Source organism: Callorhinus ursinus, unplaced genomic scaffold, assembly GCF_003265705.2.
Source record: "Callorhinus ursinus isolate GAN/ISIS: 27379988/994484 unplaced genomic scaffold, GSC_fseal_2.0 scaffold41, whole genome shotgun sequence".
In the NCBI taxonomy this organism is placed as follows: domain Eukaryota; kingdom Metazoa; phylum Chordata; class Mammalia; order Carnivora; family Otariidae; genus Callorhinus; species Callorhinus ursinus.
Genome location: NW_027397103.1, coordinates 6,477,882 through 6,487,244, shown reverse-complemented (window position 1 = coordinate 6,487,244; position 9,363 = coordinate 6,477,882). Strand labels below are relative to the sequence as shown.

The window sequence follows — 9,363 nt, the reverse complement described above, 5'->3', positions numbered from 1 at the left end:
AACAGGTGCAAATCCCAAAGAGAAACCGAGGGAAAAAAACAAGCAGAAGTGAGAGATCCAGAGGGCAAGAAGTAATGGGTAGTCCCAGCACGAGGTGACATCACCTATGTTCCTTTGGCGGCACCTCTGTTGAACACAATGGAACCTGGGCCTTGATTTCCTGGTCTAAACCTTATTGAGGCTAATAGAATTACATACGACTGATAACTCAGGATTATGAACTCGACTCAAAGTCAGAAAGTGACAAGGGGACTTCAGATGCGTGGGGGAGTTCAGTGGAGGAAATCTTTTGAGGACGGGGCTACTGGGAGTCCTGCAGTGTCCCAGGAACATTGGGCTCATGTCCGTGTGAGCCCGAGGGCTTTCCTCAAGGGCTGAGGGAGATGTCAGCAGTGGGGATCTTGGCCTGCCACCCGCATTGAAGCGGGGTGGGCTGATTTTATATGTTCTGCGTTGAGCCTGCTCTGTAGGTTGAGGTGGGCCTTGGGGATCAGAGAGATATTTATGTAAGATATCTTCTGTGTGCTCCCCCTCCCCGGATCTACTGTTCACCCTTCTCCACTGAGCTTTTTGCCCTGAGAAATGTCCGTATTTACTTGTGGAAGCACCATCAGTGATCTCCTGCGTTTTCTGGTTTCTGTCTGGATGTGGCCAATGGGAGCCCTGCCAGAACAAAGAGAGGTGGATGTGGGAAGGAGAGAAAGGTCTGTGTATTTTGTCTCCCTTCTTCCTTCTTGCCGGGTCATCTCAGACCTCTAGTTCCTCCCCCACAATGATCCTGCTGGGTGACCCTCTGGGCACAGCCCCTGGCTCCAGGTTGTGCACCTGCTCCCTTCTGTGACCCTTCAGGTCTGGGCATGGGAATGTCCCCTCCAGACAAGTCCCCTGCAGGGGTTCTGCCCCGCCCCTTGTTATCTTCCCTACCCTCCTGCACACATCTTTGCAGATAGGCTCTTTATTAAAGTCTCCCCAAATGATCCTGACCAGCTGTGTCCTTTGTTGTTGCCAAGACCCTGACAGACATCGTGTGACTTACCCAAGATCACATGAGGGAACCAAGCTAGAACTCTAGCCTCTCCACCTTCTTAGATAAGTGGTCCTTCAGTCGAGCGGGTCCCAGTGGGCACTGCCTCTCGTACCTGGGGAAGTATTTTGGGGGTCTCTGGCATCAAGCAGGCCAGAGAGAAATGTGGGAGAACCCTATGGATCATGCCAGCTTGGCACAGTGTCTGCTTTGAGACATGCTGGAAAAGAAGAATGAGAAGTTAAAGGGCCCAGGACCCTTCCCCAGCCCTAGGACCTGGGAAGACCTCAACTCCCAGAGAGTCAATAGGCAAAATAGCTAATGCTGATAGAGCAGATGCTGTGCCTTGGGCAGACATGAACCAGTTAGATCTGCACAACAATCCTACAAGGAACTTAATCTCTTAACAACATTGATTATAATGCACCCTGTGTCCAGAGACTTTTAAATGAACATAAATGTCAATAAAATGGGTATTATTTCCATTATTTGCTAATGATGAATCTCCTCCTCATTAATTTTATTAGTTATCTTCTGTATTATTATCATCATTAGTAGTATTTTTTTTTTTAAGAGAGAAGGAGAGCTTGTGGGTAGGGGGAGGGCCAGAGGGAGAGAGAGAACTCTAAGCAGACTCCTCGCCCAGCTCAGATCCCCCTTGCAGGGCTCGATCTCACGACCCTGAGATCATGATGTGAGCTGAAATCGAATCTGACATTTAATGGACTGAGCTACCCAGGCACCCCCATCATTAGTAGTATTTTTATACCCAGACCATGCATCAGAGCTAGGGCATCACTCTCATGGGATGCTCTCAGAAGGCAGCCTGGTGAGGACAGGGGATTCTCCAGGATGTAAGCTCCATGCAGGTTAAAACCATATGTGATTTATTCTCTTTAAGTAGCATCATGTCTGAGTTTGGTTCCTGGTACACAGTGGACACTCAGTAATCAAGCCCTCATTGAATGGATGGAGGAAAAGATGAAGGAAGGAAGGAGGCAGGAAGGGAAGGAAGGGAGGGAGGAAGAGAGGGAGAAAGAGAGGGAGGGAGGGAGGAAGGGAGGGGAGGGAGGGAGGGAGGGAGGGAGGAAGAGAGGGAGGAAGGGAGGGAGGGAGGGAGGAAGGACGGAAGGAAGGAGGAGGGAAGGAGAAATGAATTTGTGACATTATGGCCTTTGGGACACCAAGGCCAACTCCAACATTCTTAGCTTAGCTTTCTGAATTCAGGCTCCTCCTCTGCAAAAAGAACCGAGCAGAACCTGTCTCACAGGCTCGTTGAGTCACATGTAAAGTGCCTGACCCTGTGCCTGGCACAGAGTAGGTGCTCAGTAAATGCCCATTCTCCATTCTGCTCTACTGCTGGTTAAGAAAGCCGCCGGGGCTGACCGAGCAGGAGGGAATCAGTTCTCTGCCCCCGGATGCTTCCCCCAGGTCACAGTCTGTGAGATCGGCATGAACGTGGCCCCAGGTGGCCGTGGTTGGGAAGCGGGGCGCGGGGTGAAGTTGAAGGAGATTCACGACCTTGACTGTCCTCTGCAGCCTGATTTATGGGGCTGTGCCGTCTCTTGGATGAGATATAGACAGTGGTGAACAAGAGACATGAAGAAAGCCTTAATCCCCAAATGGCGGAAAGAGATACTCTGGGGTCCACGATGTGTTTGATTAAATACATCAGGTGGGGCATGATTTTCCCCAAACAGAATCCCATCAGCTGTCAGGTCTCTATTGGCGTGTCTGAAGTAGGAATGAAATATTTTTTCCACTTAGTTGACAAAATCTTTGCCTGATTTGCTAAAACAAAACAAAACAAAACAAAAACAAAAACAAAAACAAAACAAAAAAACAAGAACCTGGCCGCAGAATATTACAGTCCTGTCACTGACCCAACCCCAGCCCAATGGGGGTAGGAGGCACTGTGAAAAGAAGGAAAGAAGCCGTCCTCAGGAAAAAAGATGCCCGATCTCTTGGAGGCGGGCGAAGGGGCACGGGCAGACGCAAGTGGCCTGCAAGGGCCCCGGATGCTGGGAGGTCAGGCTGGGAGAAATGGAAGAGAATTTACTCTTTGCCTCTTTCCTGGTGCTGAGCCATCTGATGGATTCCTGGGAGCAACGACAAACAGCTCCGTGGCAGAGCGCACTCTGTTCTGGAGCTCCCCTGGCCGTGTACTCCCAGCCATGCCGGTTGTCAGAACGGGAAGCCTTTCGGGGAGGCTCATGGGATTCCCAGAAAGCCAGAGGGGGCTGGAATTCAAGGCTCGGTCTGATGGAGCCGTGGCTGGGGGAGAAATTCTGACTTCCTAAATCTCAGACCTGCCTCTGCTTGCCCGGCCTCTCAGACCAGCTTCTCGAAAAGCATTTGCCTCTGGACAAGTGATTCCTTGCGGTCTTCCCCCGGGGTTTCCCGGGATGGGACTTTCCTTCAGAGGAGGCTAACTGGCAATTTGGAGTCTAGAGGCAGAACAAATGTTGACGTCTTCCCAACGTCTAGACTCAGGACATTGAGTCGTCCTGCGGCCCTACTGTTCTGAACTCTGCCACATGGTAGGTCCAGCTGGGTAGGTTTCCTACATGCCCCCACCTCTCCGAGCTTGGGTCATGGTGCTGCAGGATGTCTGATCATCTTCTGCTAGGTAGACCTGAGTTCATCCTAGGAGTCAGTGAAAACACCGCCTCCGCCATGAAGCCTGATACGTCTTGGTCTTTCCTCCCATCTTGCCATTTTTAGTTGTCCCCTTTCCTACTAAACCAGGGGTGTGATGGCCTGAATTGTGTCTCCCCAGAAATTCATAGGTTGAAATCCCAATGCCCCCATACTTCAGAAAGTGACGATATTTGGAGATAGGTTCTTTCAAGAAGTACTGAGTTAGAATGCAGTCATTAGGGTGAGCCCTGATCCAGTAGGACAGTGTCTAAGAGGAGGAGGTGAGGACACAGGCGCCCACACAGGGGATGACCAAGGGAAGCCTCAGGGAGAAGACAGTCATCCACAAGCCATGGAGCGAGGCTTCAGAGGAAACCAGTCCTGCCCACACCTTGATCGCAGACTTCAGCCCCTCCAGAGCTGGGAGAGAAGTCATTTCTGTGGTGTAAGCCGCCCGGGCAATGGTACTTTGTCATGGCAGCTCGAGCAGACTCATTCAAGGGCCAGCGAACTCCTTTTTTGTAAAGGGCCGGAGAGTCAGTATTTTCAGCTTTGCCAGCCGTATGGTATCTGTCGCAAGGACTCAGGTCTGCTGTAGATTGTGAAAGCAGACATTTCGTTAGCAAGTGGGCATGGCAACAGTCCAGGGAGCCTTGACTTACAGAAAAGACAGCTGCTTGGACCTGGCCCCCTCCCCTGCCCCCGGGGGCAGCCGCTCACTGACCACTGTGTGAGCTAAAGTCCCATGCCATCAGAGCTTATGACCACTTTATTTTCATTGGATTCCTAAGGGCGGAGCTGAGGGCGGGGCACACAGCAGGTGTCCTGTGTTCAATGGATGTATATGTATTTTTTTATTAATTGTTTAAACTTTTCATATTGAAATAATTAGAGCAGTGGCAAAAATAGGACAAAGAGTTCCATGTAGCCTTTACCGTGTCAGCCTTACCCACCCGTGACCTTTTGACATGCATCAAATCAGTATACATCAATTTACAGAGAGATGTTAAAGCCAGGGATCTTGGCTCTGCCTCTTCCCAGCTGTGGGTCCCTGGGCATGTCACTTAACTCCTCTGAGCCTTAATTTCGTATTCTGTAAAACTGTACTAATAGTAGAACCTAGACACTGGGTGGCCAGAATTTAAATAGAAAATACATACAAAGAATTCAGCAAAGCGTTCGGGACTCAGTAAGTGCTCAATTAATGCTGATGAGGGTAAGTCTTCGGTGTCCTACTTTCATTGATTTCCTGATGTTTCCAGACCCAAACACCCTACTCTGAGGTGTAGACATCAGTCCTCCAGGTGACCCTTGGGAGATCAGCTCAAGACTTTTTCTAGGAAGACCCTTTGCTGTGGGAGCAGAAGAATCCCCTCTCTGTGGGAGCTCCAACTCCAGGGCTGTCTGATGGGGGGGGCGGGGGGGAGGAACGGGAAGGCTCCAAGGAGTGTGAAGTAGGGCCAGATGAGGAACGGAACCCACACACCTTCCACTGCATTTCTGGACAAACCTATTAAATATGACCTAAGACTTTATGAATGCTTGGAAGACCGAGAGAAGGTCCAACCCGTGACACTCCTTGCTCAAATGCAATCAAGTATTTACCGGGTCTCACTCCTAGATCCGGCCACCCTCAGAAAGGCCTTGAGGAGCCCGGTGATGTTTATCACTTCAGAAGAGCAAAAGTCCCAAACCAGGAGCTGGAAAGAGATGAGAAATGTGGCCAACCCCACAGAGAAGCGTGAGAAAGGGTAGCTAATAGGCCCCAGGCCTGGCTTAGGTCTGCTTAACTGTAGTTTGAAGCAGCGTTTTCCAAAAGGCAAGGATAATGATGCTGATGGACATTATAATAACAATAGCAACAACAGCTAACATTTAAATAGCACTTCCTGTAAGTCCCTGCTTGTTCTGAGACCTTCACATTTATGTTAATTAATTTATGCAAATGAACTGTCAGTGCTTGCTAAGGTAGGTACAATTATTCATTTATTATTGCTATTTTTTTTATTTTACAAATGAACACACCAAGGCAAAGAGAGGTTAAGGAACTCACCCAAGGTCACACAGCCAATAAGAGGCAGGGCTGGGATTCGAACCCAAGCCCCATAGCTCTAAGTCTGAGCTTAAGCACCAAAAGCATCTAGCAGCTCCTCCTCAGAGAACAGCTCTCCTAGCGGATAAGCAAGCAGTTTCCACAGTGGACTCTCCAAGCACAGGGGTCAGCAAACTGACTTTGTAAGCAAGAGGTCCAACTGAGCATATTAATGTGTAAATACACAGGAAAAAAAAGCCAAAACACACATTTTCCACAACGGGAAACATTCCACTATGATTTTATTGACAAATTTCAATTAATCCTACTAACTGAGTGGTGTTTGTTTGCTCGTGGTGGTGGTCCTATGGTAATACAGGCCTGCTAAGGAGAAGAGAGGAATTCTTTCTGAGTTGGTTAACAATTGGTATAAATGGGGTACAGTGTGAGCGGTTCCTAACATCACGGTAGAAACCCGGCCTCATTCTACAAAGCCTTTCCTTGCTCTCCTGAAACACTGCCTGTCCCTCTTGGGAACTTGCAAGAACACCGGCAGTGTCTCTCTTTGGCACTTGAACGCCTCCCTCATAGGGTCGGAGCACGCTCATATGGGGAAGCAGTTAGGAGCAGACATGGGGGGGAGGGGGTCTTCCTGAGTCTGAATCCCAGGTAAACTCATCATTCGTTGTGTGATCTACTACTCACTTCACCAATTTAGAACAGAAGCTGTTAACCAGCCCGGATTCTGTCCCACGGGGGACACTCGGCTGGAGGTATTTTTGGTTGTCACAACTTGGGGGGAGGGTACATCTGCTGGGTAGGGATCAGCGGTGCTGCTCAACATCCCATAGCACACAGGACGGCCCCACGCCCGAGAATTGTCCAGCCCCAAACGTCAACAGTACCGAGTTTGAGAAACTCCGTTCTAGAAGCTTCCATTTCTTCATCTACCGAACTGAGTTTTAGAGCCTACGCCAGGGTAAGATGAAACAAGCTATGAAAATGTGAAGGGACAGAGCAGGGCATGCCATATTGTGAAGCACTCACATGCCATATGTGAAGATAAATGTTCTTTTTCTTCCCATTTTTATTCAGCGATGTAGGAACAGAAACCCCCTCTTCAGGGCCGGATTTGGCAGCCCCCACTGGAGTCTGAGGTGGGAACAGAGGCTCTCAGAGGAAAGACCGTTTTGTTATTGTCTCTCTTCCAGCTCATCCGCCAGCCACCCCTGCCCTCCCCTCTCAGCCAAGCTCAGAGACTGGATGCAAAAGCCATTATTAAAAAATGAACATGAGTTGTTTTTTCCCCTTTTTGATCAAATAATCCAGTTTGCTGCCTCAGACAAATCATTATTCATATGGAACCTGCTTGTGCCATCCCAGGGGAGGAAGGCCAAATTGATTTAACATCTAATCCAGTTTGTACCTTCTGCTAACCCCAGTGGTGCGCTAACTTCACCCTCGCAGGATGGGGAGGAAGGGGTGGGCGGGAGCAGCGGGGCAGAGGGACACAGGAGGAAGTTAACCCAAGGAGCAGCTCTGCCAGGGAGAGGTGGCCATGCAGCGTGCCATTGTGGCACCCAGCCTGCCTTCTCCCTCAGCGGTGTGTCCCTTCCTTCCTCCCACTCCTCATCATAACACCAGCACCATCAAAAGGACAGCCACCTACTCTGTGCTGAGTGGGATCCCTGAGGACACCCTGTACGAAAGACATCATGGCACCCATCCTACGGCTGGGGAAGCTGAAGTTCAGGGAGGTTGAAGAGCATGCGGAGACACCTAGAAAGTTCTAGAACTGCGACTTGGCGTCGGTTCTGGCTGCCTCCAAAGCCATAACCAACAGAGTAAGAGGCGTGGGAATGTAGGAAGGTGTTCAGAAGAGTTCTAGAGTTTTTCTTTTCCCATAAAGGGTCCCCTGAGTGATAGTCCAGGCACCTTTGGGTTGCCTCGGTGTGGTGGTTGAAGGGTCAGCTGACCCAGGTTATGGCCCCATTTCTGAATTTTCTGCTGCTCATCGCTAAGCCCATCTGTCTGTCCCTCCTCTCTCAGGGCTTTAGCGGGGAGATGGGCGATGTGGAAACAGCTTCTGACAGCCTCTGGAGGGGAAGGTACTGGGCATGCTAGGGTACCGGGCAGGGTCCTCTGGCCGTGTCCCTCCTTTACATGGTGGCACCTTCTAGGTTGTCACCCTGAGGCAGGCAAGTGGCAGATACGGGACTTGACTCCGGGTCTGTCTGGCTCCAAGCTGGGGTCTCTTTCTACGGGGTGGCACCTCGCTTCTTCCCCGGTGTTCTCGTGCCTTCTGCTCCTCAACAACACTTTCTCTCAGGAAGTGGCCTCAAGGGTCTGCTGAGGAAATGTCTTCCAACTGAAGAGAGAAAATAGCTTGAGGTGAAGCTTCCAGGGAAGAGGTGGGAAGGCTAGGGAGAGAGGGCAGGCAGGAGGGTGTCTGTGCAGAAGGAGGGAAGGAGGGAGCGGAGGGAGGGAGAAGGAGGAAGGAGAGGGGAGGGAAAATAAGGGGAGAGGAGGAGACATGTTTTCCCAAGGACGCTGTGAGAAGGACAAACAGCACCGATAGGAGTCCAGGCGTCAGAGGGAGCCAGGGAAGGGCAGGGAGGCTCCCAGCTTTGCCCAGCCCAGCGGAGCGGAGCTCTGATGAGGGTCCCCGGCTGTCACAGCATCGTTCGGCCCTTCCAGGGGCGGGCAGCTTCGGGAGGACCAAGAAACAGTAGCGGTGTAGGGTTGGCGTTTTTCTGGTGGACCCCAGCATCCGGGCTGTGTGAGACCAGCCCTCAGGACCCTGCCAACAGCCCCTCGCTGGCAGGTCATCACCATGGAAAGACAGATTATTCTCCATGAGGGTGTGTGAGGCACACTAAACATGGGGCCCCCAAGCTGTGCAGGCAGGAACTCAGTGCAAATAATTAAGCACCTGTTCCACATCAGCCCCCTTCTGGGCAGGGTGCATGTTCGCCTCCCTAGTCGTCACCAGAAAGGCGGTGTTATCACCCCAGTTTTATGGGAAGAGACATGGAGGCCAATGTCAGCCCTCAGGGGCAGAGCATGGAAGCGAGATGCTGCGGGGGCTCGGACCCCGGTGCTCCTCCGCCCGGCGGGGCCCACGAGCTCCCGGGGCTGGAAAACGGGGACCTCGGCTTGTTGTTCAGGAAGGAACGGCACCGAGGGAGTAATGGCACCCACAGGGCCCGCGGGGCGAGCCCTCCGCCTGAGTGCATGTTGGTGGTGGGTACGGCTGTGTGTGAGTTTTGTCCATGTGTGTGTTTCTATGTGTATTTGTTCGTGTTTCTGTGTGTGTGGGGGGGGGCTTCCGTGCTTGTGTGTGTATTCGTGTGTGTGTGGGTGTGTGTTGGTGCCTGTTCATACGGGTAGTTTGTGCTCATGTTTGAATTTCTGCCTGTGTTTGCGTGTGTTTCGTCTGTGGACTTGTGTCTGTTTTCCATAGGCTTTTGTGTTTGTGTTTCTTTGTGTGTGTGTGTGTGTGTGCGCGCTCATGTGTGTCTGTGTGGGTGTTCGTGGTATGTGAGCTTTGTGTCTGCTGTTCCGTGTGTGCACGTTTCAGTTTGTGCTTCTGAGTGGGATGTGCGCGTGCGTGCGTGGGTGTGCGTGCGTGGGTGTGTGGGTGCGTGTGCCTGTGTGCGTGGGTGGG

General features: G+C 51.3%; 1 pseudogene; it reads left to right on the top strand.

Annotated features, from left to right (window-relative positions):
• The first annotated feature begins 8,726 nt into the window (after nt 1-8,726).
• Nucleotides 8,727-9,363, top strand: part of LOC112837374 (tubulin beta chain-like) — a 147,859-nt pseudogene continuing 147,222 nt past the window's right edge.